Here is an 8,609-nt window from a genome sequence, read left to right on the forward strand (position 1 = left end):
CATTTAATACGATCATGATCGATGCGATCATGGACTCAGGTCCACTTCCCTGCCCGCTCCCCAAAGCACAGGACAAATGATTGAAGTATCGACTGTCCCTCAGTTAGCATTTCTTTCATTGTGCAAAAGAAGGTGAGGGGTTAATTAATGATGCTTTTCCATAAACGCAACACAAAAGTTTAAGAAAAAAACATACGGTGACTGGCAGGTGAGCACTGCTTCTGACACCTGGTGGGAATGGGCGGGGAATTTAAAGCCCCTTGTATTGTGAAAGCTTCATATAGAGGAACATCTCAAACACATTGTGTAGGCCTCGTGGCGCAACGGTAGCGCGTCTGACTCCAGATCAGAAGATTGCGTGTTCAAATCACGTCGGGGTCACTGTTCTTTCAGAATTAATATTTTCTTTGCAGTTTGGCAATAACCAGACCCTTGTTCCAAGGTCTGTCTCTCCGTCTCACTGTTTCCCCGGTGTCAGGCAGAGATACGCCTGCTGCCCTCATTTAATTCATGTGACAGGACACACAAGTTCAAAATCAACTTGCAGGTGGCCACACACACCGCCGAGCGGTCTAAGGTGCTGTGATTAGATCGCAGTTTTCTCTGCAGGTGTGGGTTTGAATCCAACTTCTGACATTTATTATTTTTAATCATTAAGCGAAACTCATTGTTTGACACCACGACCAACTCCTTAAAACTGTGATTCAGCAGTTCACCTGCTCGCTTAACATTTCCGTCTGACCTGGTACTGAAAGTGGAGATGTTTCCGCAGTGTCGCGGTTAACACGTTTGCCTCACATGCGAAAGCTCACCAGACGGGAATATTTTCTGTAGCTTTCTCCTCATGCATGCTCAGGGGCGAGTTTGTTCTCTTGTGAAAAGTTCATAAGATGATAAGCATGTAAGAATTAGGGGCCGGAATAGGCCATTCGGCCCCTCGAGCCTGGTCCACCATTCAAGAAGATCCTGGCAGTTCCTCGACAGCAAGTTTAAACATCTGGGGCAGAGCCAACAGGCACCTGCCTGCAATCAGTGAGAGAACGGTATGTTAGGCAGAAGCCTGGCGAGCTCAGTCGGTGGAATATAAGACTTTTAATCTCAGTGTCGTGGTTTCGACACCCACATTGGACATTGACATTTTTCATAGAATTATAGATTGAGAGAAGTTTGCAACACATAAGGAGGCCATTTTGGCCAATCACTTCCACCCCGGCCAACAAGAGGCGATCCAGCTTCATCCCACTTTCCAGCTCTGGGTCCATAACCCTGCAGGTTACGGCACTTCAGGTGCACATCCAAATACTTTTTACTTGTGGTATCTACCTCCGCCATTCTTTCAGGCAGCGAGTTCCTGACCCCCACAAACCTCTGCATGAAGAATTTTACCTTCAAATCCACTTTAAACCTTCTACCAATTACTTTCAATATATGCACCCTGATTGTTGACCCCTCTGCTATCCACTATATCTACGCCCCTCATAATTTTATACATCTCAATGTTGTCTCCCATCAGCCTCCTCTGTTCCAATGAAAACAAACCCAGCCGATCCAATCTGTCCTCATAGCTAAGATTCTCCACACCTGGCAACATCCTCGTAAATCTCCTCTGTACCCTCTCGTACAATCACATAATTCCTGTAATACGGTGACCAGAACTACATGCAATACTCCAGCTGTGGCCGAACTAGTGTTTTATACATTTCAAGCATAACCAACCTGCTCTTCTATCCCATGCCTCAGCCAATAAAGGCCAGCATTCCGTATGTCTTCTTACCCACCTTATCCAACTGGCCTGCTACTTTCAGGGATCTGTGGACATGCACTCCAAGGTCCCTTTGTTCTTCCACACTTCTCAATGTCCGACCATTTAATGTGTGTTTCTTTCCTTGTTTGCCCTCCCCAAATGCACAGCCTCACACTTCTCTGGATTAAATTAGTATCACCTGAAAACGTTTTAATCATACCTCCTATATTTAAGTTTAGATCATTGATGTTACAACTAAAAGTCATGGACCTAGCACTGAGCCCTGTGGAACCCCACTGGAACCATCCTTCCAGTCCCAAACACTCCCATCAAACATTACCATTTGCTTCCTGCCTCTGAGCCAATTTTGGATCCAACTTGCCACTTTGCCCTGGTCCCATGAGCTTTTACTTTTGTGACCAGTCTTCCAGGTGGGAACTTGGCGAAAGCTTTGCTAAAATCCTTATACACTACATCATACGCACTGCCCTCATCAATCCACTTGGTTACCTCTTCAAAAAATTCAATCAAGTGAGTCAGACAAGACCTTCCCTGAACAAATCCATGCTGACTATCCGTGATTAACCCATGTCTTTCTAAATGCAGAAATTAAATCATTGTTAAATTTTATCCTGCTTTCACGGGAAAACACCATTAATTAACCGATGATCTTTGTTGTGCATGTATAAAATAAGTATACACCCTGTACACTCAATGTACAGTTACATAAGACCACTGGATGTATCTTCACACTGTATGCACGATGCTTGTACCACCAGTGGGTGCAACTGGTGGAGACCTCGGGGTCACCTGTACACGACAGGTAACCAGGTATAAAAGGGAGCTCACAGTACTGTACCCTCACTCAGGAGCTGCAATAAGTGGACTAAGGTCACCACAGTTCAAGTACAATACCTTACCTCGTGGAGTCATTACTAGAGTGCTTACAGACACAATAACTGGTGACGAGAATACGAATTTCCATGTGACAATGGCTAACCGTGGCACGTTTGAACAATTCGCCGATGGGGAAGATTGGAAGGCCTTTGTGGAAAGGCTCGAACACTTCTTTATTGCAAATGACATGGGGGGAGACGACCCGACCTCGCTGGCTGATAAGTGCAGAGCTATCCTGCTCAGTAGTTGTGGGCCCACCGTCTATGGCCTTGTCAGGGACCTGCTAGTCCCAGAGAAGACAATAACATATCTTGAGCTCGTAACGCTGGTACAGGAACAGCTCAAACCTAAAGAGAGCATCCTCACAGCCAGACACCGGTTCTCTCCCAACCGGTGGATCCGAAGGCCAAGAAATCGCAAAATATGCTGCAGACCTGAGACGATTGGCTGCACCATGTGATTTAATGATCACCTCACCGAACCACTAAGGGACATCTTTGTTATTGGAATCGGTCACAAGGGCCTTCTCCACAGGCTGCTCTCTGCGGACACCACGGTCACCCTGCAGAAGGCAATTAACGTGAGCCAGGCATTCATGATCTCAGCCTGCGATTCAAAGTGGATGTCTCACCCCCAGGACTCTAACCCGGCAAGTACTGTGAACCGAAAGGTGCGTTTTAGAGGCAGGGCTGCTGCTAGCAGTCTCTCTCAGGGAAGAGAGAACAGAACCCCGAGTCCTACAATCCTGAGTCCGCCACATGTGGCCAACCGGCCAACCCCATGCTGGCGCTGTGGAGGAAATCACAGGGCCCACCAGTGCCGCTATAAACACTATACTTGCAAAGGCTGTAACATGAAGGGCCACCTCCAGCGAATATGCAAGAGAAACCATACTCACCGAGTCGATGAAGAGTTGGCTGATCATCCGGAATCCAGCGACGATGAGGTGTACGGAGTGTTAACCTGCACCACCGAGTGTTCCCCCGTGAAAATGGAAGTTGAAGTCACCTATGTTCCAGTCACGATAGAGGTGAACACAGGGGCGAGCCAGTCACTGATGAATCAGGCAGCCTTTGAGAAATTCTGGGACAATCCAATCGAACGACCTAAAATGATCCCGATCGAAGTGAAACTGCTCACCTACACAAACGATACATCCCAGTCGTTGGCAGCTTGGATGTCCAGGTGTCCCATGGCGGCGAGATGCACAGGTTACCTTTGTGGATCATTGCTGGTGATGGTCCAAAGCTATTAGGAAGAAGGTGGATGAAAAAGATCAATTGGAGCTGGGAGTAGCTCCAACCTCCAGCGATCGACATCCCCCATGACCCCGAAGTTGATCCAGCACAACACCTGCAAAACCAACCACCCAACTCGACTGTGAGGCGACGACACAGACCGCTCAACCCAACGGCGAGATGATCCAGTCCAAACAACCAGACCTCACCTTCCAGGCTCCAGTGGCAGGACTCCAGAGAAGAAAATTCACGCAGAAGATAACTTCCTGTCATCCGTGGCAGAGCCTGGGGAGAAAAGGATCACCGCAGCCTACCTCATGGAGAGAAAGAAGATTGTGTCTGAACCACGAGGTGAAGGGCCTGAAGTCAAGATGGCGGCAGCCACACCACAAGGGAGCAACACGTGATGCCGAGCTGCGAACCGGATTGGGGTAAAGATTGAAAGACCCTCTTAAAGGAGACCGGCAACCCATCACAATTAAAGGGACAGTTCCACTCTTTATACAGCGATGATCTGATACAAATGTAAAAGATGTAACTGACAATTTCAAGTTTGTAAATGTAACTAATCATGATAAGTCGGGCAATTGCGGTCAGAACCAATGTATTGTGAGAGTAAACGAAGTGATGACGTGCGATGCTGGGATTTACAAGCATGCCGACAAAACCAAGGGCAACCTCCCGTCAGCACCCAGGTCCAGCGACCATGTAGCCTGCCCCTCCGGGACCAATGTGATACCCCAGGGAGTGTGGCCACACACAGAGGGAGCATACCAGCTGCAGGGCCAGTGATCAGCGGACGGCAAAGGCACCACGACCGGTACCCTGCCCCCGATCGGCTCTAACTCTCTGGCCAACAGGGCCAGTACTGGGAGCGAGCGGATATCAATCTCCTGCCCTCCCAACGGGACCTGGGATGACCAGGCTCCCACTATCGCTGAAGAGCAGCAGGGAGACACCGCAGCCCTCAAAGGAGGACAAGGAGGCCACACACTCCTGTGGCTCTGACCATCACTAGGCAACGGCAAAGGCTCTGAGACTCAGCCAGGTGAGCGATCTGAGCCCACCCAGCTGGCAGGGGACACAGCTCCGTCATCAGACAATCTGGACGCAGTCTGGTTACTCTGGAACTAGTGTCCTCACCCACCTGCACCTACACAACCCAGGGGCAAGTCTGTGAAACCACGTATGTACCTTACCTGTAAAATGTACTTGTTCCACTTCTGCAGAACCCAAACAGTGATGTAACTAATCCGATGTTTTTTTGTTCTTTCTGTCTGTACAGGTCTGCACATGCAGGTGTTGAGCCACACACAGAGTCTATGTATGGGGGGGTGGGATGGATGGATGTAGCCATGGACACACATGGATCACACCCAGAACCCACTCAACCCCCACTGCAACCTCCAACCATCCACTGCTGAACATGTCCCAATGTCGTGGCAATAAGGACTTGGGGGTCCACAGGGAGAGAACCAAGCCAAAGCATTGACAAGGTGCAAGGGCTTTGGGCACTCAAGTCTCGGGCCAGAGCACACAATGCAAAGGCAAGTGGCACAAGACTAAGTGGAGAGTGATGTTGTGTCTGTATAATATAAGTATACTCCCTGTACACTCAATGTACAGTTACATAAGACTACTGGATGTACCTTCACACTGTATACACTATGCCTGTACCACCAGAGAGTGCAACTGGTGGATACCTCGGGATCACCGGTACACGACAGGTAACCAGGTATAAAACGGAGCTCACCATCCTGTACCCTCACTCAGGAGCTGCAATAAATGGACTAAGGTCACCACAGTTCAAGTACAATACCTTGCCTCATGGAGTCATTACTTGAGTGCTTACAGACACAATAGAAAGAGATTGAACATTAAATGGTAGGACATTGAGAATTGTAGAGGAACAAAGCGACCTGGGAGTGCATGTCCACAGATCCCTTAAGGTAGCAGGCAAGGTGGATTAGCTGGTTAAGAAGACATACAGAATGCTGGCCTTTTTTAGCCGAGGCCTAGAATAAGAGAACAGGTGGATTATGCTTGAATATAAAACACTGGTTAGGCCACAGCTGGAGTACTGCGTGCAGTTCTCGTCACCACATTACAGGAAGAAGACTGTGATTGCACTGGAGAGTTACAGATGAGATTTCGAGGATGTTATCGGGAGTGGAGAATCTTAGCTATGAGGACAGATTGGATAGGCTGGGGTTGTTTTTCTTGGAACAAAGTGGGCTGAGGGGAGGTATCATTGAAGTGTATACAATTATGAGGGGCCTTGATATAGTGGACAGAATGGGCCCATTTCCCTTAGCAGAGGGGTCAACAACCATGGGGCATAAATTTTAAGTCATTGGTAGAAAGTGTAGGGGGGATTTGAGGGGAAATTTCTTTACGCAGAGGGTTGTGTGGGTCTGGAACTCACTGCCTGAAAGGGTGGGAGAGGCAGAAACTCTCACCACATTTAAAAAGTGCTTTGGATGTGCACCTGCAGGGTTATGGACCGAGAGCTGGAAAGTGGGATTAGGCTGGAGAGCCTGTTATTGGCCGGCACGGTCACGATCGGCCGAAATGGCCTCCTTCCGTGCTGTAAACTTCTGATTATATCATTCGATGAAAAATAATCACCAAACGTGGGCTCGCACCTCTGACCCTGAGATTTAGAATCTCATGATCGACTGACTGATTTAGCTGGGCTTCTGCAAAATGCACCTTTATGTCGTTGATTACAGCTCTGCCCCAGATGTTTAAACTTGCTGTCGAGGAACTGCCAGGATCTTCTTGAATGGTGGACCAGGCTCGAGCGGCCGAATGGCCTTCTCTGGCCCCTAATCCTTACATGCTTATGATCTTATGACATTTCACAGGAGAACAAACTCGCCCCTGAGCATGCATGAGGAGAAAGCTCCAGAAAATAATCCCGCCTGGTGAGCTTTCACATGTGAGGCGAACGTGTTATCCGCTGCACTGCGGAAACATCTCCACTTTCAGCACCAGGTCAGACGGAAAAGTAAAGCGAGCAGGTGGACTGCAAAATCCCACTTTTTAGGCGTTGGTCGTGGTGTCAAACAATGAGTTTCACTTAATGATTAAAAACAGGAAGTGTCAGAAGTGTGATGTGAACCCACACCTCCAGAGAAGACTACAACCTGAACACAGCACCTGAGACCGCTCGGCCATCCTGACTATTTAATGCTGTATGTGGCCAACTGCAGGTTTATTTTGAACTTTGTGTCCTGTCACATGAAATAAATGAGGGCAGCAGGTGTATCTCTGCCTGACATCGGGGAAACAGTGAGACAGACCTTGGAGCAAGGGTCTGGTTTTTGCCAAACAGCAAAGAAAATATTAATTCCCGAATTACCCTGAAGAACAGTGACCTCGACGTGATCTGGGGTCAGACACGCTACCGTTGCACCACGAGGTCGATACAGTACATCGGAAATGTTTGACGATATGAAGGTTTCACAATCCAAGGGGCTTTAAAATCCCCGCCCATTCCCACCGGGTGTCAGAAGCAACGCTCACCTGCCAGTCACCGTATGTGTTTTTGTTCAACTTTTGTGTTGCTTTCACGGGATTGCATCATTAATTAACCCGTCACCTTCTTTTGCACAATGAAAGAAATGCTAACTGAGGCAGAGTCGATACTTCAACCATTTTTTTCTGTGCTTTGCATAGAAACATAGAAACATAAAAACAAAGAAAACAGGTGCAGGATTAGGCCATTCGGCCCTTCGAGCCTGCACCACCATTCAATATGATCATGACTGATCATTCACCTCAGTACTCCTTTCCTGCTTTCTCTCCATACCCTTGATACCTTTAGCCGTAATGGTCACATTTAACTCCCTTTTGAATATATCTAACGAATTGGCCTCAACAACTTTCTGTGTTAGAAAATTCCACAGGTTCAGAATTCTCTGAGTAAAGAAGTTTCTCCTCATCTCGGTCCAAAATGGCTTACCCCTTGTCCTTAGACTGTGACCCCTGGTTCTGGACTTCCCCAACATCGGGAACATACTTCCTGCCTCTAACCTGTCCAATCCCATCAGACCTGTATATGTTTCTCTGCGATCCCTTCTCATTCTTCTAAATTCCAGTGAAGAAAAGTCTAGTTGATCCAGTCTTTCTTTACATGTCAGTCCTGCCCTCCCGGGAATCAGTCTGGTGAACCTTCGCTGCACTCCCTCAATAGCAACAATGTCCTTTCTCAGATTAGGAGACCAAAGCTGTACACAATATTCCAGGTGAGGCCTCACCAAGGCCTGCGTCCGCGCACATACAGAGGCTGAATTACAGGACATAGTCGACGTATTTACTGAGGCGTATGAAAGCATGGGCCTTACGCTAAACATCCATAAGACAAAGGTCCTCCACCAGCCTGTCCTCACCGCGCAGCACTACCCCCCAGTCATCAAGATCCACGGCGCGGCCCTGGACACCATGGACCACTTCCCATATCTCGGGATCCTCCTATCAACAAGAGCAGGCATCGACGACGAGATTCAACACGGCCTCCATGCGCAAGTTCAGCCTTCGGCCACCTGAGGAAAAGAGTGTTTGAAGGCCAGGCCCTCAAAACTGCCACCAGGCTCATGGTCTACAGGGCTGTAGTAATACTTGCCCTCCTGTAAGGTTCAGAGACATGGACCATGTACAGTCGACACCTCAGGTTGCTGAAGAAATATCACCAACGATGTCTCCGCAAGATCCTACAAATCCTCTCG

At 48.3% G+C, this 8,609-nt stretch overlaps 1 non-coding gene across 1 annotated transcript; it reads left to right on the top strand.

The window, feature by feature from the left end:
- Positions 1-309: 309 nt before the first annotated feature.
- Positions 310-381, top strand: trnaw-cca (transfer RNA tryptophan (anticodon CCA)). Its single transcript has one exon. It is a non-coding gene; the product is annotated as a tRNA-Trp (tRNA).
- The last annotated feature ends 8,228 nt before the right edge of the window (positions 382-8,609 follow it).

The sequence above is a fragment of the Pristiophorus japonicus genome, unplaced genomic scaffold (assembly GCF_044704955.1).
Source record: "Pristiophorus japonicus isolate sPriJap1 unplaced genomic scaffold, sPriJap1.hap1 HAP1_SCAFFOLD_327, whole genome shotgun sequence".
NCBI lineage: Eukaryota > Metazoa > Chordata > Chondrichthyes > Pristiophoridae > Pristiophorus > Pristiophorus japonicus.